This window comes from Stegodyphus dumicola, chromosome 5 (assembly GCF_044657685.1).
Source record: "Stegodyphus dumicola isolate Sdum_Otavi_A_Nest chromosome 5, ASM4465768v1".
Taxonomy (NCBI): domain Eukaryota; kingdom Metazoa; phylum Arthropoda; class Arachnida; order Araneae; family Eresidae; genus Stegodyphus; species Stegodyphus dumicola.
The window spans coordinates 180,787,230-180,811,329 of NC_140772.1; the positions used below are offsets into that span (position 1 = coordinate 180,787,230).

The window sequence follows — 24,100 nt, forward strand, 5'->3', positions numbered from 1 at the left end:
GAAAATTAAAATGCTTTATGATATTAAATCTACAACCGCTTGCTTTTTTTAAATCAAAAACTATTTTTAAACTTCTAAGTCTAAGTTGTTGTTTATTGAATTAATTTTCCTTTCTTAGCTTCTGATATGTTTAATATTTTTAAAGCATGAACTAATTAGTAGGAACATTAGAAAATAATGACTAATATTTTAGTCACACTTAGCCTTTGATGTGGTATTTGTTAAAGTTTCAAAACAGGAAAATGAAAAGAAGGTATATTTTCAATGTAATAATATATCATCAGTGAAAATATGTTTGGTCTCGGGAAGAAGTTCGTGAATTGTTCGCTCTGTCTTCCATCTTTAAGAACTTGATCATTGATGTATCAAGAGACAATACATAAAATGAATCTTCATTAAAATATCTTTTCTGTATTCCAAATACCCTAAGGATAAACTGAGCAAACTTCGAACTGGATTTGGAAATGTAACAATTTATCTTTTTAATCATTTTTGCATGCGTGATGCAGAGTAATTGAATAACTACCATCGGGAGCGTAGGCTTTATTCTCAAGCGAATGCAGCAAAGAAAATGAATCGTTAATTGGATTTGAGATAGTAATTGAAGGTATTTCGTGATTCTGAGGAGGTATAATTATAATTAATTTGGATCCGAACGCGAACGAAAGGAATTTTCCAAATTTCCTCCGCATTGAGATCGTTTATCTTCGAATATTTCGCTTGAATATGGTTTGATCTTTTCAGTTTTATTTTAAGTACTGCTTGAGAGAAGGAACGTGATGAATTTGGTGTGTGGATATATTAATATCCAATAATTTTCTTGCAAAGCAACAGAGTTTGCTTTTGGTACGTATGTTTAAATGCTAAAATAAACTTCGTTTTCGAGTTCTGAAAGTGATTAAGCATAAATTATTTCATGTTATAATCGCAACATGATAAAAATAACTAAGCAAATAGGAAAAATATTTTTGAAAATCGATTATGTTTCATTTTCATTTAGATTCAATGGAAAATATTGGTAAAGGGGTACGATAAAATGCATATCGAGTCTAAACGCACATCTATTTTCATACATATTTAGCTGTTTTTACAAACATGTATATGGTTATTATTTCAATTATCCATTTATTTCAGCCTTTACTATAACTTTTCCTTTACGTTTCCTCACCAGAATTACAAGTTAGCTAGTATTGAAACTGAAGTTTTGGACTTTAAGACAGAGTGTGTTCCTGGTCTGCGCGTACACAGTACATTTAGTTCCTGTCAGCTCTGATAAGTTGTAATTATTTGGCTTTGATTTCAATTTGATACGCCGGTAGATATACTGAGCCAACTTTTCACTGTTCCTTTAGTTGCATCACCACGAGCTGTAGTTAATTTTGTTAGAAGAACATACATGTGCGTTCTAAGTTCTGTTTAAATGAAAAAGTTTAATTTAAACCTCTGACTCTTATAGTTATTTTCAGACAAAGCGATAAACTAATTCACGTCTGTTAGGGGCTTTGGATTAATAAACTTTGATTAATAAACTTTATCAAACCAAGTAAAAACCCACACATGTTTATTAATGCATTAAAATATATTGATTGCTGAATACTGGAAACATTACGTTACGCAGACGATTAAGAAAAAACATTATGTTTTAATGCCCCATGTTGCTTTCCTTTCTTACGCATTGCATTGCAAAACATACACATGGGAAAACGGGTGCGTATAACATATTCCTTGAATTTTCTTGAATTGAATTAAAATGTAAAATATATGAAAACTAAATTAAAAATTTCAGTCTTCGGTGATACTGATTGGCAACGCTCACCAACATCTGCTTTCGGTTTAGAACTGTATTCTTGACTCTGTTTGGATTAGCATAGTAGACATACAAAAATAATAATTAATGTGGAATAGAAGCGTACCCTCCATCAAAATGAAAACTTGATGAGACATTTTCAGAGGCTCATATCAGAAATCCATCCATGTCACTTTTGAGACAAAAGTTGCATTTACTTAAAGTGTAACAAAAATAATGACAACATCAAAGGCTACATTGACATTATGTTTAACAGTAGAAACTCAGATCTCTTAAACATTGCAATTAAAATACCGTTCATAAAGGTATGCTGCGAATAAAAAGAAAGGCAGTTCTATATCTCACGTTCTACTTAGTTGATTGACGCAATTCAACTTATGAAACTCGAAAATGTAACTTAGGATACGTATCAGATTTTTATATAGCATTGCTCTAATATCTAAACTTTATCAAACCAAGTAAAAACCCACTCATGTTTATTAATGCATTAAAATATATTGATTGCTGAATACTGGAAACATTACGTTACGCAGACGATTAAGAAAAAACATTATGTTTTAATGCCCCATGTTGCTTTCCTTTCTTACGCATTGCATTGCAAAACATACACATGGGAAAACGGGTGCGTATAACATATTCCTTGAATTTTCTTGAATTGAATTAAAATGTAAAATATATGAAAACTAAATTAAAAATTTCAGTCTTCGGTGATACTGATTGGCAACGCTCACCAACATCTGCTTTCGGTTTAGAACTGTATTCTTGACTCTGTTTGGATTAGCATAGTAGACATACAAAAATAATAATTAATGTGGAATAGAAGCGTACCCTCCATCAAAATGAAAACTTGATGAGACATTTTCAGAGGCTCATATCAGAAATCCATCCATGTCACTTTTGAGACAAAAGTTGCATTTACTTAAAGTGTAACAAAAATAATGACAACATCAAAGGCTACATTGACATTATGTTTAACAGTAGAAACTCAGATCTCTTAAACATTGCAATTAAAATACCGTTCATAAAGGTATGCTGCGAATAAAAAGAAAGGCAGTTCTATATCTCACGTTCTACTTAGTTGATTGACGCAATTCAACTTATGAAACTCGAAAATGTAACTTAGGATACGTATCAGATTTTTATATAGCATTGCTCTAATATAGGTATTTTCACATAAAAACCGGACTTTTTCTGAAATGGCATGCCAATTTTTTCCATATTCCGATTCTACGACTCAAATTATGCCAAACTGCCGAGTATAGTAAAAACCGCAAGAATAATTAAAAAAAAAATTAGCCCTCAAAATTTTAGCTCCTCAATGTTAATTGAATTGGATATACATTTATTATAATCTCTTTTTTTTATTAAACGTATTTGATTCCTTCTTCGACAATTCAAAATTTAGGCTTAATCCAAATTTACTTCGCGCATTTTTATAATTTATTTAAAAATATTTTTCATAATTTTTTCGAAAACATTTTTGTATGTTGCGTGTAACCTATAACATTTTTAACATCGTCTTAAAGCAGATGTATTTCTAGGCACACCTGCAAAAAATAAGACTTTATTATTCAAAACTATCTAATTAATACACATTGGAGAGCTTTGAAATTTGGCATCTTTTTATTTGAGCGATAATAATGCCAAAAGTTGCTTACGCACTTTGTCAAAATTATTTGAAATTATGACGGATGACTTTTTCCCGCTCATCTCCAATGAAAAAAAAAAAAGAAAAGGAAAATTTGTTGCTATAAATTAAGAAGCTCACCAAGTAAATTATTTATGGTGAAAACTGAAAAAAAAGTATGCCATGATAAAATTTTGAATTTCTCCGTAAATTTCGCACCAAGTTTTACAATATGTAATATTTAGGCATGATTTGAGTCGTAGAATCGAGATATGGAAAAACAAAATTGGCATATCATTTAAAAAAAAGCCCGATTTTATCTCAAAATACCTATGTTAGAATGATACGATATATAAATCTAATATATAACCTAAATCGTACTTTCGACACACAAAAAACGCAATTTGAATATCGTCAATTGGCTCAGTAGAACGGGAGATATAGAACTGTCCATTTTTTTTTTTGCGAAGTGTACAAATAATACTAGTGTAAAAATTATAAAGTTGCTTAGGTCGCTGAACTGACCATTTTGAGAAAATCTCCAGTAGTTTTTGATAAAATTTATTCCAGTTTCAGGAAATCCAGGAAATACTAATTCATTGACTTCGGTTCTTGTAAATATTATGAAATATGAACTCAATTTTGTAAGTTTAAAATATGAATGGTACAAAGGGGAAATAGTTAATAAGAGTAAACCGTACGTCGCATATTAGTATAGAAGTCAAACAACAAAAACCAGCGTTATATTTGCAAATTTTCACAGCACTTGTTTCGATCGTTTTACCGAACCATCATCCCCAGGTGAGAATAATGGTTCGGTAACACCATCAAGCAAAGCAAGCAGAGACAATGAAAAACAAATGAAGACAAAAAAAGACAATGAAAGAAGATAATTTTCTCATCGTTTAGTGTAATAGATATCAGAAAGTTATAGTCAAGTATCTATACTTTATTTTTTGTTAGACCTTTATTGCAGATATACTTGGCATCAAGTCTTGTTATGAAAATTATAATGATTGCATTTATTTGAAATGGAAGAATAAAACTTTAATTGTGAATATTGTGTAATGTACCTATGTAATACAAGTTATACATACCTTGAGCAATGATAAGCACAGAATTATGAAAAAAATTCTAACCGTGGTAATTTTTAATGTCTTGAACGTAATGCGTTAATATGGATGATAATTTTTAATGTCTTGAACGTAATGCGTTAATATGGATTATAATTTTCAATGTTTATTTAAATCGAAATAAAACTTTTTCTCACCTAAAAGCAAATTATAAGATTATACACAGAAATCATAAAACCACCTTCCCAAATAATAAGTTAAAAGTAAGACCAAAATCTTTGCTAGAATTAGATGGAGCTACTAAAGAAGAACTTTTAGGGTGCTAAATATTTCTTCCAGTATATTTTCTTAGAAACGTTCGATGCTGTTAGAAACGTCCGATTAAGTAACATATTATGCAGTCACTCCACAACAAGTCACTTGAATTCGGAGATGGAAGAGTAATCCTGCTGTAGCTTACAAGTATGACTTCCAGCTTATAATCTAAGCAGCAAAGCTATCATGAATGAAATATGATTTATCTTAGTTGGAAAGTCACATAAAGGAGTTAATACCATACGTATCACCATACGTGACATTTTAGACGGTTATCTGTTTACAATCATTGCAGTTTATGAGCGCTGTAAAGTAAATTTGCTTATGGTTGAGAACTCGGCATGGAATTAGATGAGATATTTGATTCAGCATGTTGATTATAACTGGAATGTATTAGAACTGTGTTCAAGTCTAGAAGGCGAATTTAATCTATTAAAATTATACCTACGTCTAAGCAGTGAAATTAATCTATTAAAATTGTATCCATGTCTTGGAAGCGAATTATGTGTTACGTATTGTGAAGTCTTTGCAGTGTATGACTATTAGCTTGCGTATTTTGAAGTTTCCTGAGATATGCTGTTTCGACAGAAGAGATTATTTGAAACATCAATAAAAGATAGATTCTTAACAAACTTTCTTCGTTTTATCAATTAATTTTAGCCTTTCACTACCTTTAAAAATGTTACTAAGACAGATACTGTGGAAAAGAAGATGAGTTTTGAGGAAAGTATCATATAAAAATTGAAAGTGTATTTGCTCAGACTCAAATATGAACAACAGAAAAGCTTACGACATCTGAATCAAACTGAAACCGATACTGAATATTACCTTTCAGTCGCATCTTTCCACAGAACGTCGTCTTATTTTGTTTATCTGCCAATCACCTAATATAACGTATGTATTCTTAAATTAGGGTTCCATTTCCTACAAATAATCCAAGTGTTTCAAACTTTTTAGAGGGAACTTCTTCAGAAAATTTAGAATTTGCGACACCACCCACTACTATGTTTAACTATGTTTAACTATACATATATATGACTGATTATAAAACATCACTCGATTACAAAGAGGACTATGTTCAGACAGCAAGCTGTACGTAGTTGATCAAGGGTCCCTTTTATCATGTAAATTCCTAAATTACATTATGAATAAAAGCGTAAATAATCTCTTTTACTCACGAACATAAAGCGCAATAAATCTGTGTTACTTCATGTGCTTTCTTATGGCTCCTGCCTCATATTTATTGCCTCAAATTCTAGCCATCATCTTATTTTAGCAAATCCAAATTCACGAATTTTGTACTCTCTTAGGCTTTTAAAAGATACCATAAATTTACAACAGAATGTGTACCAGTCTAATGTAGCCTTAATACTCAATTTCTAATCCTTATACTCAATTAATAACTTTAATACTCAGTTGCTCAGTAAAAAAACTTAATAGTCAGTATATATTTGGCATCAAGTCTTGTTATGAAAATTATAATGATTGCATTTATTTGAAATGGGAGAATAAAAATTTAATTGTGTATATTGTGTAATCATGAATTTAATTGTGTATATTGTGTAATCATGAATTTAATTGTGTAGTCATGAAGAAGGGATCTTTGGAAATGGTCTAAGTTGAGCTCGAGACATTAAACTCAAAATTAGCAAAGCGATTTACTTTCATACAAGATTACATGAAATTAGCAAAGCGATTTACTTTCATACAAGATTACATGAAATTAGCAAAGCGATTTACTTTCATACAAGATTACATGAAATTAGCAAAGCGATTTACTTTCATACAAGATTACATGAAATTAGCAAAGCGATTTACTTTCATACAAGATTACATGAAATTAGCAAAGCGATTTACTTTCATACAAGATTACATGAAATTAGCAAAGCGATTTACTTTCATACAAGATTACATGAAAGGAACACCTTAACTTCCTTACAACAAAAAAATACGGGTTTCTAACTCAAGACATTTTTTATAACCACGCAAATTTCTGTCTTGAGTGTCTGTTTCGTCTACCATTTACACATGTTTACACTGCACGGGTTTAGCAGGTTAAAAAATTAAGAAAACAATTGACTATGTCTTCACTGATAGCGAGACATTCGCTCTTATTAAATTACTTAACAACATTTGGTTTGAAAATGCTTTAGGTAAGATATAGGTACTCTGGCGTGGTCTGATAAGTACACCGGTCGCTGAATAAGAAATTAGTACGCTGGGATAAATAGTATCAATGTGTGAAATAAATTTAATTTTTTTACATTGGGATTTAAAGACAGCTTGCGGCTTTCTTCATTCCACATATTGATTTCAAACACTGAATTGGATAGGAATGAAGTTGAGACACTAAGAATAGTTTTTACATATATGATAACCCGAGATTTCCGCAAAGTATGATTATTTCAACCTTTTCTGAAAAGGAATATTAAGGAACATTACGAATTTAATTTTTATTTGTTGGAGTTGATTACAGTTTCAATTAACAGGTAATGTCTGAAATTGATTTTAAACCATAGTCACCAATATTGCTGATTTTGTCAGGACTACTGTTCCTTCTTTGGAAACATCTGCTAATCTTGAATGGGAGCAGAGAGCTTATTGAAACTATGCTCGTGTGTGTGTGTAGAAGATACGGCAAATATGAGAAGGGTTAAATTTACTCTTTATTTCTCACAGCGTACAGCCGTTCCCGCACTTCAGGATACAAAGACCAGCACTAAAGCGTAGAAAATAAGAAGTAAAACTAACTTAACTAAATAAGAACTAAACTTAGATGCTTTACAAAGACTAGTAACGAAGATTGGCCTTTTAACTCCATGTATGTAGTCAGCAGAATGCAAGAAACTATAACACGTCTTCAAGTAATAGCGAGAATTAAGTTCTGGCCTTAAAGGCAGACATGAACTGACTGAAGAGCACGCGCGTGGTAAGGCAGCGAGAAGTCTCTTTCTAACTCTTTTGGCTAAAAGCCATATCTTAAATACTTAACAGTTTACAAGCTCATTAGATTTACAAATCTAATCACGCTTATTCTGGCCGGAAATGGAAAATAAGAGAGAATAGCAAAGTTTTAAAATAAAATAAACGTTAATAAAACTAAAAATCCTTACAACTTGTGTGCTCAATAGCACCGTATTTGCTTCAAGAAACATACTACTTGTAGAAACTTCAAGGTTAATTACTTTTAGCATCCTGAATATTGCTGAGAATTCTTAAAGAACCAGGTTAAAAAATTTTGGTCTTGTTTCCTGCAGCAATACATTTTTCTCTGATCTGCTTCTGCTAATTCTTTTGATAGTTGACTTCTTTTATCGATCTTAAAGTTTCCAAAGACTCAAAATAAATTCATTAAATATTTTATTTGTTTCAGATATATTTTGGGAATGTTATCAGTACTAAACACTGTTAATACATATCAAACTTAATAACTTTATTTCCGTATAATATTGAAAATGCTCGCAGTGGATCACATCTTATGCGGTTTAAAATAATGTTATTTTGTTTATAAACAGCTCGACATTTCAGACAACAGATTTAATCCATACATATTTGAGAAATAATGAAACTTTTAATTAACAGAATTTAATTATTGGATCTTCTTTCATGGTAGCATTCTAAATTTCAATACGCTGAAATCTGCTCTATTACGCTTGCAATGTATATCTCTGCTATCAATATTATGCACAGTAAAATGCTTTTGCTGTTTTCTCTAAATTTGCATCACATCAGCTAACAATTTTATAGCGTATAAATATGAACAGTAACCTCCAAATAGTTTAAAATTTAGGAGAACCTAAGATGAGGTTGTATGCAAACGTTCATGGACGGTTTTAGACCAGGTCTTGAATGCATAGGATTTCTGAATCGTGTTAGCATTTGAGAAATCAGGTGACAGCGAAAATGCAAGACGTAAAAGTCCAGTATTACTAATCAAACACTCAGTGTTTTACATGCAAATAAATTCTAATGAATAATTTCGATGAGAACAAAGAAAGCATATTTTGGAATTTTATATGTTATAGACAAAACACGTGAAATAAAGGTTGAAAAAAGATCTATTAACATAAAGATATAGAGAAACAATAGGGAGAAATTAATTGCTAATTAGAGGTACTATTCAAAGGCATTAATAATTTCCAATTTGTTGGTTTATTTTCTATATTTTGTTTTCTTTTTTGAAGGGTAGTGATTAGGTTTGAAATAGCGAAAGAATTTAATAATCTAACAAAATGAGGAAAAATAACAGTTATGTTTTTATTTTCAAAGTACCATCTACTTCACATCTAATAAGATAATTCATATCAAGTATGAGACGGAATAATTAATGAGTAAAGATTTAAACATCAGTTTTTCTTTATTGAATAACAGGATTAAATCCATTTCTTTGGACTAATTGTTCTGTAAGCCCTTTTTAACTTTTTTTTCGAATAATTAATTTTTATTGATGATTCAGAGGACAGTGGCACATGTGAGGTAATTATCCCTACGCTAATAATTGACAAGTTAATAAATTTAGAATGTTGGCTCAGCTTCAGATGCTTTTTGACTTTTACAACATGTTGGTTTTCTTTTTTTTTTTTTCCTCCTAGGAGGTGTACCTTAAAATCTGTATATTGTACGATGCAAATTAGCTTAACTGAGAAATATTTGGAGAGAAAATATAATAAAATGTCATTATTAAAAGTAAGTGTAAATGATTTTTTACGGTTGAAGTATTTACAAGTTTTATTTTTATGAAAACAAGCATTATTGTTTTTAATTCCTTATAACTTCATATCAAATTACTTGTCAATGTATTTGTAAAGGTAATTAAGCAAATTGTAAATTAATTAGAATTTAATTTAGCTAAAGCAGTTCTTACAAATGCAGTTAAAGTTTATAAATTATTAACATGTAACTTTTCTTAGTTATTCATTATGTTACCTATACAAAGATAGAATTTCACTGGAATGAGGATGGGGATACCTATGAGAGAGGCCCATTCCAACGAAATAAAAGACAAAGAAGGACAATGCGGACAACTTGATGAAATATATTGACAATGAACAGGACTGATTATTGAGAGTTTGTTTCTTCAGGCCGGGTAGTAAATAAGGAGATTTATTGTTATATTTTTGAAGCAGATGACAGAAAGTAATTGCAGCAAAAGATCTCATATGTATAAGAACTGAATCGAGTTACTTTTCATAACAAGTCATGGTACCCAAATAAGTAAGAATCTGGGAAAAAAACGAAACTCGCTGTGGCTCTTCATTAACGCCCACTAGCGACCAAATCAATAAGGTATGAAGCACTGGTAGTTTGACTTGAACTCAAATTCCAGAAAACAAGTTAGCCATTTTTATAATTTTCGTCATAATATCCAGAAATATGAAGATGAATCAGTTTCCCTCAGCTCTATCACGATAATATCCCTTTTTAATCAACCCTTTACAGGTGCAGTCCCTTTAATGTGTATTGTCAAACAACCCTTTAGTGTTCGTTGTCATAATTTAATAAACTCAAAAATTCATTCACCTGCATATTACATTTAACACCGTGAGACATTTTTTTTAAACTTAAAGAGATGCATTTTTAGTCCAAAGGGATTTGAATCCCGAAGGACTATTAGTTTCCTTTTGGCATTTTGCGTCGGACTCATAAATGTCGGTTCACTTTTCAAACTGTTGCCACAAAATGTTAGAGTCCTGCATTATATTTGAAGAAATTAAATAATGAAAAATCTGCATAAATGTATGTATATTTCTCGTATTGTGATAAAACAACGGTACATAGAGTCATCGAATTTTGAATAACGTAATCCTCCAACGAATATGAGCATGTGGAAGACCAAATTTGAAATTTGAAATTTGTTTTATGATCGATTTCCTATTTTTTAAAACTTTGACGAATTTTTGATTAACAAACTCAAGGATTTCAAAGCGAGCAATGGCAACGTTGTGCAGAAAAAACATTTTTATCTGCAGCGCGTGAGTCTCTGTATCGGAAATTCTTAAGAGATGCTCGTTTTAAAACTATTTTGCGATATTGCTGTTGCACTGGATCTTATGGTTTAAGTGCGAGGAACATGATATTTAATAAAGAAAGGTAACACACAAAATATTAAAAAACGCCCCTTTGGACGTAATTTAAAATCTGAAACATTTCAGATTTTTTTTTTTTTTTTTTTTTTTTTTTTTATATAATGAAATATTTCCAGTTTGCTGCCATAGTTAATTTCAGGCTTAATCGCGGAAATGCTACGTATGATTTATTTGAAGTACTTTCATGAAGTACAAGCACTCCCATGGGTGCACAAATACAGGGCACAGTTACTCTGAAGATTATGGAGAATAGATATAATTTAAATAAGTTTAAATTCTAGATAAGCTTAAAGACAAGATCGTATTCTCTTCCTTATAAAAAAAGTAATAACAGGTAGTCTCAACAATTATATTTTAAAGCAACGCATAAAATATTGAAATAAATTGCAGTAGAGTAGGTGTCAGAAGAATTTTTATAGTTGTGTGTTCTGTCGTAGTGTAACTGGCAGCACATGCAACTAGCAGTTGGAAGATCCGTGGTTCGAATCTCCAAGGGCATAAATGATTTTACTCGTTTCCTGCTCCGAAGCAAACCTAACAGTCCAACTAAAATGTTGTATAGGCAGTCCACTTATATTTGGCCTATTGGATATAATTCTATTTTTACACAGTAACCTTTTAAATTGAATAGGTTATAAGGAGTTATTACTACCCTTCAGTTCTTCCATGCTGTAAATAGTACTAGCATGTCCAACTGGCTGTCCGAAGATTCGTCGTTTGAAAATTCGGCGAGAGCATAGCTGATTTTTTCCGTGTACCTAATGATTTTAGTCCAACAAGCTCACTAATGATTTTAGTCCGAAGATAATTGCACTATTTAGAATAACTGAAAATATTTTTTCTAGGTTTTACTTTACTTATTTGGCTATCATTATTAAACTGAGTTATATACAGAAGGCGTAAATTTATGGCGAATAGAAACTAATAGAAGCTGATATAATGCTAAAGCTGCCTACTCTAAAATGTTCAATACGTGAGAAGTTTGTCATATTGTGTTACAAGTCTTGTTCTCAATTAATATGGGCATTTGACTATCATATCTTCACTTATTGTACCATAGGAAAAGTTTTAAACTTTAGCTACTGGCTTCCCTCCCTAGAATCTGTGGTCTTCTTTAGACCCACGATAGGATACACTAGCCTTCCCTCCCACCTGTTTCACCTGATAATTTTTCTGAACTTATTTTATACACTTTGTGAACTTTCTGATGGTTATACTTCACTTGATTAAATTATCTGAAGAAAACAGAAACGCATTTTAAGGAGATAAGGCGTTTCTTTTAGGATCCAAAAGCTAAATTATATTTATATAGAGGTTTCTACATTCATTTATATTCCTCTTCCTTTTCTTCACATTGGAAATAGTAATAAAATGCCTTATTCTGAAAACCAGAAAATTTGCTCTCCGCCAACTACGCGATCTTTTAATTAACTTTTAAAGATGTCATTTGTTAATTTCATGAACCCGGCAATAAATAACAAATTCATTTCTGCAGTATATTATGACGAACCATTTTCGTTGCTTGAATTAAATATTCTTCTTATGGGAGTATGGCAATATAATTGATAGAAAGTATATGATTATTTTTAGTCACTCTCAATGTAGATTCAATTAAAATAATTAACAAACCGCAATGAGATTATGTTAAACTAGACATTGAAATATTAGAATATATCTACTATAATAAGAGCTATGGGTTGTACACAGTAGCGCTTTCTGTTACAGATATTAGACATTACTATTGGCCAATAAGATTTAATCCTTAGGCTATACCGCATTTTCTTCACCAATCTTAAATTTGCTTATGCAGCATTATTTCAAAAAATTACTTAATTCTTTTTTTATTTCCAGCTAATTATCTGAGAAAAGGCCTTTCTAACAATCCAGATACCTTGTTGATAACCACCACAAGCCTTTATCTGATGTTAAAAAACAATTGTATAGGCAGTAACGCGGAGTCGATCTTGTCTTCGTTTTTATGAGGCTTTCATTTTTTCTTCTGCCATCGATGATCTTGGATACTTCAGAGTAACAATGGAGTAAGCTTTGACCGTCGGTGAGAAAAACCGAATGATGTATTCAATAAATTAAAATAATGAATCTTAATTTATTGCCTTTTAAGGTACGTATGATTTATTATTTACTTAACTCATTAAATTCTTTATTAAGTTTTTTCCCTCGCTGTATTAATCATTAATTAATAAAATTTCGATTTTAGCGAGCATGATTTTTGAATATTTATTTGCTTATGTCTTTTGTATTTGTTCTTCGTAAATATTTTCTCATTAATTAAAATGAGAGGTATGTGTTTTCATTAGCGTGAAACTGTTTGTAAAAATAAAATAACTTACATTTTTGAGAGAAAGAGCATTTTTGAATTAATGAAAGTTTTAAGGAGCATAAATTGATTAGTTTTAAGAAATTTTAGCAAGTCTGTTCTTATAATTTGGTCCGTGTATAAAACTACATATTTATGCCTTCAAGGAAAGCATGAAGTAAGGTTGATTTTGTTGTTATTTTACATCTTTTATTTTTAATTTATTAAATTCAGGATTATCTCAGATTTATACTACTTATAATGCATTTCTTTCTATTATTTAAAGGTTATTGAATTAAAAACCTCATATTCTTATAATTTAAGAGAAAACTGCATACAGAGTCCTTATGAAAGAGAATTAAAATGTTAATTTCAAAACAAAATAAGCTCATGCCGCTGCATAGTAATACACTTAGTAGTACATCTTTCGACCCTATACTCTTTCTCAGCGAGAACATCCATCGTTTGTACAAGAAAACTCTACCTCATCACCTGAGCTCTTGAAATCCTTTATTTTCTTACGTTTTCATGTTAATACACAGTTATTGGTTTAGAAGTTGCTGAATGAGCAACCAGTCATTCTCAAAAAATTTTTATGCGTTTTTTATTATTTGGATTGATAGTTAGTTTTCTTTAGTGTCAGAGATAGAATTCTAAGAACACAGGAGATTATTCTTGTCTGATAGATTTAGTCTTGTCATTTTATTAATTCTGACGAAAAGACAAAGTGGAATATTTGGAATGTATTACAAAGCTGCCGAAGGAGAGCTTATAGTTTCAATTACTCATGTTTTTATTTAATATTCTAGAATTTTGCTAAGACAGCAAAGGCATTACATTTGAACAAATACTCTTAAACTCTTAAAGAATCTGAGAGAATAAGATTATTGAAGACTTTCTACGTGAAAAAAATAAAATTAATTTTCTTCTATTAATTTGATATATTAAAGGCCGGGAATATTAATACATGTGATAATGCTGATACCGTTCGTTGATTCCTGAGAAAATAAGACTGTTATAAAATTACATTGTTTAACCCCTTGCGTTTGTGCAAATAATGTGAACCTTATTTAAAAAAAATTTGCTTCTTAAAAACATTCCTGGGAAACAAATTTCGTATACCTAATTATTCATAAGTATTCTTCAGATATTTCCCATTCCCTTGGTTGAGTACATGAAATTTTTAAACGCTTATAGGCGACTCTCGCCAATGGAAGGGAGTCTTAAACACGCAAGTAAAACTACGAAAACACTTCGATACTTTGTCAACGCATCGCAATGTTTTCGTAATGTTACTCGCGTTTGACATGAATATGAGCCAATTTACGTTGAAATATCCTTCATGAAGACATCCATTCAGAGACAGAAGCTCTAGATAGCTCACCTCTACTAAATAATCTTTATGATATCTTTAATGAATTAGTTCTCATAATAGACATACAACTTTGACAGACATATTCTTAATATAAATTAAAACTGAAAGTATTTAGAAGCTCACTACGACATTTTATGAATGCTCACTATTGTTATCACTCAATACGTAAATTATATGAATTATTTCATTCTCTTAACATATTAATCAATTACCCCATTTTATTAATGTAATTGCCACCAGTTTGCCTATAATTTTATCTTCTAGAGTTCTTTTATTTTTTATCCCGAGTCCTAAACGGAATGGAATAACCATTTGATATCTTCACTGTAAGAGATAGCTTAGATGATGTCATATAAATTTATTGTTTTGATAAAATTAGTTCTTTCCTTAAGCAAGTTTCAGAGCAAAATGGCTGTGAAGCAAATCAGTTCAATTATTTAATGTGTCAGAATATTATTAATGTCTTACAAATAGTTTACTTGACAATTTGATTACGAAATTTAAAATACTAAAAAAAGCAGATACAAAATATATCGTTCAATACATTTCATCAATTGTAATGAGTTATTAATTTTTTTATGATTTAAATTAATGAAAATGCCAACTGAAAAATTGCTATAAAATTTCCATATTAGCAGTTCTCACACTGCATAGAAATATACAGAAAATGGTTCTAACACTTGCTCTCATTATGCCACCGTTATTAAATGTTATTTGACCCATGTAACCTACAACACTGAGCGGGTAAAGGTGATCCAGAATCATTCACCCATCAATGCTGAATCTGTTGAAACAGGTTGTTATTTTAATACGTTGAGCGCGGCGCCGATATTGCTGTCCTTTCCATTTAGACGATAGCGAGTGAGTACTGGGGAGAACGAGCAAAGGACTACTTTGTTTCACTTGCATAATTTTCTTTTGAATAGGTTAATGCTGCAATCAATGCACGGGTATACGAACTGCAAAAAAGTGACCTCTTAGAGGTGATTAGAAAAAAAAAGAAATGGAAATATAGTGATGATTTGAATAGAAAATATTGGTTTGTTTTTGAAAGTATTTATTGCACCTAAGAGCGAAAAATGTTCGCAAGTGAAGAAGAGAGTACTGCGTCGAGTGAATTACTTTTACCGTGCAGATGTCAACAACGCTGAGTCAACATTGAAGGATGATCATTCATTAGGCAACGGAGCTTCAGAATGACAACTGTGGCATAACTGCGAACCAGTTTCATCCAAAAGGGAATTGATCAAATATTGTGCCTTTACGGCCCATGTTGCCAAAATCTAATAAAAGATAAGAAATTTTTAATAAATTCAGGTAAATAATATTTAAATAAGTTCTAATGAATTTCTTTGAAGTTATTTAGTTTTTAACTTTGACACTATTGGTAACTCCGGTATGATTGATACTTACGCCAGTATTTTGCTTACTAACTCCAGCTCCTAAATCTCGTTCACGGAAAAAATTTGCTCTCGTCAGTAAACAGAGCAGCTGCTCGAGAAGGATAATCGACTGGTAAGTAATGATTATTGAGAACAAAAACCATTCAACCAATCATTTTACAAAAGAGAGCTTGTTCCTCAAAAAATAACATAACAGAATACATACTTGGGTATTCACTTGTGTTTTTGACGTTATTATGCTTGCCGTGTGAGCAGCACTTATCAGCCGCAAAGGAAAAAAGATTCAGGAGATTGTAATGAGACCGCGAACTGTTCTCAAACTATCCTTATTTGCGCATCAGTCATAAAAGTAAAATGTCGTACGTATGTTGTATGGTATATGCATGTACAGCACATGGCGCCCGCCTATCGGTATGGGAGTTATTAATGCTGGCTGTCATATCTTGGGTCCGAATTCGAATACCGGAAAACTATGAATGTTTATGATTGTATAGCGTATGTGTGGAAAAGGGGTATTTAAAATACTGGCGTGTCGAAAGCCGTCTCGAGTCATTTGGTTGCAGGGAAAAAGAAGTGGGTCCTTGGATGTGTCTCCCACGATGTTCTCCTTCAAAACTATGGGAAAACTGCATAGTTAGTACAATGGTATTAAACTTATATGATCAATGGTAAAATTCTGATGAGCCGCCCACTATAGGACATTATATCACTTCGTTCTGTAGGAAATTAGTTGTGGCATGATATACTTGATTAAAATTCGATCCCTGCATGGAAATTTCGTGTTTGTCTTTGTTTAGATTTTGAAATTAAGTTTTGTCTCGTTTTTGAAACTAAAACTTTATTTCAACTCGTAGAGACATGAGGTATTTTTTTTTGGAAGCAAGAAAGATGAAAAATGAGCAACTCCGTCTCCGATAATCGAACCACAGACCTCTGGAATACGTGCTCAACATGCAGACCACTACACCACGAACGCACGCTAAGAAGGCGGGAGAAATACCTTATATACTCCCCTTTTAAAGGGCGACTAGCGTTTTAGGGAAACCAGTCGCCAAATTCTGGGTGTAGAGAATCATCATCCACCAACCTTTTCGTTCGGGCGCTACTGTCAGGACTTCTGTTCCTTCTAATCTGTTTGGCGAACATGTGGGTGTCCTGAGTAGAACAGTGAGTTTACTTTAAACTATGTTCTTTGTAAACTGTGAAGAATAAAGGGTAATTAAATCCTTCCCTTCTTTTTCATATCTTCTACAATTTCAAAGAACATAGTTTAAAGTAACTGTGAAGAATAAAGGGTAATTAAATCCTTCCCTTCTTTTTCATATCTTCTACAATTTCAAAGAACATAGTTTAAAGTAAACTCACGTTCTACTCAGGACACCCACATTTTCTCCAAATAGATCAGAAGAAATAGTAGTCCTGAGAAACTCATTTTATTTTCCTACAACGGTCATTTAAAACAGTTATTGGTTATAAGATTTTAGTTGAGAAATTTGCTTTCATTATCTTTTTTATTTTATGAAAAACAAATAAAAACGACTATACGAGTTTTAAAATTTAAGTAAATGTAAAGTTTACCATATATGAAATCTTTATCTTTAATTTTATGAGTTTATGCATAAAGTTTTATTGGAATAACAAGACAAAATATCTGTGCTGCCTGAAAATTTTTTTTTTCTCAGCTGCGTGATAAATGGAAGTATTTCAGAAATTCAAATAGACTTTTTCGGCTGTGAATATGGTATCTTAATATATTCACTGCATTACACTCTTTTATATGTCAGTTTACTTTTACGGGAGTGGAGGACTGATAATGTTATCACTTTTCTGCTTCCCCTTCTTTTACGGTTGCAGAGTTCATTTAGAGTATCAGACACAGCTATCAGCTTATTTATGCACTTAAAATGTTTTCGTTCCATTTCAACAGAGAATTTCAACGCATTGCTATCTACCTTAACAAAAAAGTGTTGAAAATACTGATTATTTTTTTTAATTCTAGTTGCATGATAAACAAGTATTTACGTGCTTAACACAGATAAAGAACTTCATGGAATAGCAAATTACTTATTTTTGATGTTTTCAGATTGCGATGATAAAGTCTTTTTTGCGTTGTATACTGGAAGATCTGCCTAATAATGACTCCAGCAGAAGGCAAACATGACAAGAAAAACAAAAATCAAAGTTTTGATTTTCGGATGGGAATTTTTTCGGAATAAGTATTAACTTTAGAAAACATAATTATTCTCTTATAATAACTTTCCGCTGTAACAAACGAGAGATAAATATCTGAAGTTTTAAAATTAAAGAAAAACTGTTGAAACTTATCGTAATAAATTTAAACTTTTAATTAATTAAAATATGTAAGAATTAAACATTGTAAACCGTATTTTGGATTCTCAGCTAACATTCAATGAAGCCATTTTAAGTTAGGACAAGAATTATTTATGTATTGTGACAAGAATATTTACTTATTCAGTATATTCTAAAGCTTAATTACAAAGCGCAAACTTGCGTAATCAACAAAAGTTTTCAGAATATTTGAAAAATCACAGTTTGTTAACATTTTGTTTAAAATCATTAATATTGATCCAGATTCTTTCAAATTTTGAAACAGAATACTTCCACATATAATTAAAATCAGATTTATTTATATGTGGATTTATTTATGTTATTTCTATATTAAATTCAGATTTATTTCGTTAAATTCTTCAACATAAATATGTCTGAATGCTTCAGGCAGCATTGTAATCAAAACTCTCAAAGAAATGATTTTTAAGATTTTATTGTGAAATGTTTATGTCTTAATGTTTTGGTAGTGTAAAGACTTGAATTTTAGTGCTGCAATTTTTAAGTGTTTTGAATATTTGTGATGTAATTTTGAATTTAATGTTTTGTTTTGGCGAGTGGCCTCATATAATTGGTTTAATTTCCGAATAAAGCCATAAGAACCAACAACAACAACTCTCAACGAAATGATATAATTATATGCACAATACATATACATAACTACATAATATCAATAATCTTTTAACGTATTATTCACAAAAATCTCTGAATTTAATAAAAGTTTTAAAACTTGATACATTTTACGAGTACTCAGTATTATAATATTTTGAACTCTGATGGCCCAGTAATCTAAACTACCGTGCATGTAGTTAGTTGTTATAGCTAGACATATAATCAGTTCTGCTAAAATTTCCATTCTTTGTAGCTTAATAATAAATAGTAAATTTGATTAGCATTTTGTCCCGTGATACCGAGTGGATTAAATCGGAAGGTTTGAAGAAAGGTAAGTGTTCCATATTATACTGATACTCGAAAATGAGTTACCTAAGGCACATGTATTATACTATATTCCAGAAACAATATGCACAATTATATTAAACATAAATGTAATAAAGGAAACTTTTTAAGAAAGAAAATTCTTTTTATAAAACCACTATAATGCCCCTGAACAGGTATATAAGAGAAATTAAATATTCCCATGAAACAGTGAGTCAAGAATTTTAAATGTGGCCCTTTCTCGTTTGAAATTCGTCATATGTTTCTATAAAAAATTATTAAAATTTTTGGTTGAATGCGTTTATTACGAGAGTATTCAATCTGTGAGAACTTTCGTCTAAATCGGGATCTTGAAAATTTTCTTGACTGAAATACGTCAAAGATTGTTAAAGGTTGTTGTTGTATTCTGTTGGTGTGCCTCATTTTAGGATTTTCTTGACTACTAATAATTAATAAATTCTTGACTTACGTTAATATTTTCAGTCTTGAAATTAGCAAAACAGTTCACAGGTAAATATTATAGGATACTTAATTTTATTAAAATGTAAAAACAATAATAACATATTATGATAAATTGAATAAAACACGAAAATGTAAAATTTAAGATTAGGCAAAAAAAGACGCAGCATTAGATCGAATTATACTTATGACTCCTTTATTTTTATTAAATAGTCATCTTATCTCTTCGATATTTACTGTCACTTGCTCCTTTCGTTTTCCCTCCAGAATGCAAATTTTGTTCGCGTGTATTTAAATACTTAAAGTTTCAGAATGAAACTCCATGCTATCTTGAATATTTTCAGCATAACAGATATGCAAACGTTTTTAATTTTATAATATATAAAAATAGCAATGAAAAATTACGCCCTAAAATTTTTATAAAATTAAAATAATAAACCTGAATTTAAATTATCTTTAATTTATTTTAATGTATTGAAGGATTTGAATTAGTTTACTTTATGTGTTACTTAATATATAATGTGTGTTGAATTTATTTAAAAGCAAATTTTTAACGTTTTACTGAATTAAAACGCTTTTATAGCCGGCTAAACAATTCAAAAAAGGCAGAGGTAATAAGTGATAATCTTTGCCATTTTGGTTTGATAATATTTCTTCCGTTTGACTATTAATTTAGTGTCACTATTGGATCTTAATAAATTAAATTATTCGGTATATTTCTATTCAATTCCACTTCATTTTGTGCACATTTTATGACTGAGTTGCATATCACATTGAAAAAAAAAAAACATCTTTACGGTTTCAATAACGACAGGAAACTGCTGTGATTTTCCGAAACGGTTATTCTTTTCTTTTCTCAACACCACTAATAAGCAGATTTCCTTTTTACTATGGGAATTTCGTGACTTGGCGAAATAAAAATTACTTTTCACTTACGGTAAACATTTATTGAAGAATGGTGTGAAAACGATTCAGTTCAAAAATTACACAGTACGTCTTGAATAATTTAATCGTTCCTTTATTACATAAGTGCAAGTATTTTAATGTAGAGTTAATTTACGGTAGACTAATATTCGTAGCATAGTTTCTTTTCTACATCTTCTCACTACTATTTTGAACAGCTCGTTTCAAATGCATTATCTTATATTCCTTATTTTTGTTAACCTGAACTTCTGAGGATTAATTATTAACTTAATATGCTTCTCACGATTGTTTACCAATAAATTGTTTATGGCCCACCAGCGACGAAGCAATAAAGTCCCTCAACACTGGTAGTTCGGTCCGAGTTCGAATCCCTCAAACTGGCTGGCTGCGTAGTTTTTCCCATGTGTGACGTGTTAATACAAGCCAGTTTCCTTTAAGTCCTCCACGAAGGCATCCCTCTCTTCCATGTAGTGCCTTAGGGAGGAAAAAATAAATAATAATAGTATAAAATATTAAAGTGGATTCTGAATAAGAAGCTCATAGATAATTATTTTTTAGTTTTTAGTACAAAAAGTTTATGCATTTCGATTTTTTTAAGTGTAAAAGTTTAATCTGAATTTTTCAGATATCTTCTTTAATTTACCCAGGTGGGGTGTTTTTATTCTTCGGAAGTGAGTAAAAGGGGACATTTTACGACATACAATTATAAGCGCAAATGAAATAATGTGCTTGTTGGATAACAGCAAAGAGAACAAAAATAGAATTAATGAAACTTAATGCTTTCAGATTTTATATTACGCCCAAAGGCCTTTTTTTCATTTACACATACGTATAGGTTTAAGGAGCATTTTGGTAAACGTCCCTTTAGGCTAAAAATATTTAAAAACAGCATATCTTTAGAACTTCTGATCGACAATCTCGCGCGCTGGTGATAAAAATGTGTTTTTCCATACAGTGTGTTGCCAATGTTCGCTTTGAAATCGTTGAGTTCCTTGGTGTTTTTGGTGTATTTAATTATGGCAAAGCACACTAGGGCTATCTGCCTAAGAGGAGGGATGCCTTTGTGGAGGACTTTCTAAGGGAAACTGGCTCGTATACACGTTTACATGGGGAAAACCACGAAAACACCCATGCAGCCAGCCCGTTCGCGGGATTTGAACCTCGGACCGAACTACCAGTGTTCAGAGACTTTACCGCTTGGCCGCTGGTGGGCTCCGTTGAGTTCGTTAATAAAAAATTCGTTAAAGGTTAAAATATGAAATAGACAATAAAACAAATTAAAAATTCATGTTTCCACGTGCACATATACAGGTGGAGGACTACATTATTCAAACTTTGTTGGCTGTAAGTATCTTTATTTTTCACAATGCGAGAAACATGAATACATTCAAAAATATTCTTTCTTATTTATCTTCTTTAAATAAAATACAGGGAGATAATATTTGCTTGTAAGAATTTCAAAAGTGATACAGCCGTTTATAGTGATTCGCCACAAAATGCAGTTTCGAGACTAATAGCCGTTCTGGGTTAACGCCCGTCTGGGCTAAAAATCAGAAGTCATGACTGTGCGCAGTTAGTAATAATAATAAACTCTAAATATCGGAGTGCTTGTCCCTTTGCAATAGAAATAAAAGCTTTTCATAAAAAAAATGCACTAATTGCAAACTAAAGCATTTCCACAAACATCTTTTAAAGCGCTGAATTATTCAGTTTTTTTTTCAGATGTGATTTAGGCTGCATTGAAAAATCAAATGGTCACAGAAGTAATGAAATAAATAGTCACTTCTGATTAATAAAATAAATCTTTCTTAACATAAAATAGAACCAAAAAGCCTAAATTTCATTTTCTGGATATATTAGTAAAGAAGACTTAAATTTCATTTCCTAACAAACTCTGGATATGATAAAATTATTGCTTGAAGAATAATCCTCACAGTTCAGTTTATATCAGTCTTCACAGGTCAGTTTATATCAATCTTCAGAATTCAGTTTATATCAATCTTCACAGTTCAGTTTATATCAGTTTTCACAGTTCAGTTTATATCAGTCTCCACAATTCAGTTTATATCAATCTTCAGAATTCAGTCAGTTTATATCAGTCTTCACAGTTCAGTTTATATCAGTCTTCACAGTTTAATTTACGTTACTTTCTGCGCAGAATTCTGTCTTTACAATTATAATATGCTGCTTTGATTAATTATAATATGCTGCTTTGATTAATTATAATATGCTGCTTTGATTAATTATAATATGCTGCTTTGATTAATTATAATATGCTGCTTTGATTAATTATAATATGCTGCTTTGATTAATTATAATATGCTGCTTTGATTAATTATAATATGCTGCTTTGGGCTAATCCGGTAAAAGACTTGTGATTCGAATAATTTTGCATTTTTTAAAACATTAAACCTACAAAAGGTTTAAAATTCTGTTGATGATTAACAATTTTTCGTCTCTTGAATGCTTTGGATGAAAGTTTTACATGTAACTATTTAATCAGAATGAATACATATCTAATTGGCAATAAAAATATCAAGCGATGCTATTTTGGCATGGCGTTACTGGCAATCGTTCTCCGCAGTATTTATGACAACTAGTTAAAAATTTTATAGAAAATATCCAATAAGCCGCACACTGATTAATTGCGAGAAAATTTAATCGAAGAATAGCGATGAAAGTTTTAGTCGGTGAAAGAGCCTTCAGTCTCAAAATAAAATTAGAAAGTTTCACGTTTCAGTAGCACCTGGCAAAGAGCCGAGGAGTGAAAGCATAAAATAAAGCTTTAAGAAGAATGCTACAAGAATGTAAAGTTAGGTATTTTCCATCTTTCTCAGGAATTTAAGACTAACGAAGCTTAATGTGGGAAGTATTTTAAGCAGCTGAAACTAATTTTAGTCATTAGCGTGTTTTTACTGAACTTCACTTTGCTCTGGAATTTCTCATTTAGATGACTATAAAGGTCTCAAATTCAGATGAAAGGAAGTTCTTTTATTTTTCAAGAGTACTATATAGAAAAAGTTGTTTTTGCATTACTGAACATAGAAATTCGAAGAAAGATGCAAAGTTTTTATCTTTAAGCTTTATTTTATACTGTCACTCCAGGCCCGGTTTCAAATCCCGGAGAAGGTTTGGATTTTTGTAAAAGTATAGTGTTCGTACAGCATGCGAGCACTCTAATTATGCTGCGTGCCGAAAACCCTCTCGAGATGTTGCTGGAGGGGAAAGAGGGATGAAAGACCCTTGGATCCGTTAATGTCAGACAAGTGAGATGGCCACAACGCAATGCCAACAGTAGTGCTACTGAAACTTGAAACTTTACAAATTTAACTTCATAAAAATTTTAATCCTTGAATAAATAATTTAAATGTAATAATTTTATACAGCTTCTGTGTGGCAGTGTCTTAACATAGTAGAATAACGAAGCATTCC

At 31.1% G+C, this 24,100-nt stretch overlaps 1 protein-coding gene and 1 long non-coding RNA gene across 6 annotated transcripts in view; one reads left to right on the plus strand and one right to left on the minus strand.

Annotated features, from left to right (window-relative positions):
* Positions 1–24,100, minus strand: part of LOC118182844 (gamma-aminobutyric acid type B receptor subunit 2-like) — a 591,214-nt gene that overhangs the window by 434,535 nt on the left and 132,579 nt on the right. The gene's annotated exons all lie outside the window — the stretch shown is intronic.
* LOC118182846 (uncharacterized) overlaps positions 1–24,100 on the plus strand; it is a 262,642-nt gene that overhangs the window by 149,365 nt on the left and 89,177 nt on the right. For all 4 annotated transcript variants that reach the window (XR_015041360.1, XR_015041359.1, XR_015041358.1 and 1 more), the window contains exon 2: positions 12,760–13,030. This is a non-coding gene — a long non-coding RNA (uncharacterized LOC118182846). The remainder of the gene's footprint in view (positions 1–12,759; positions 13,031–24,100) is intronic.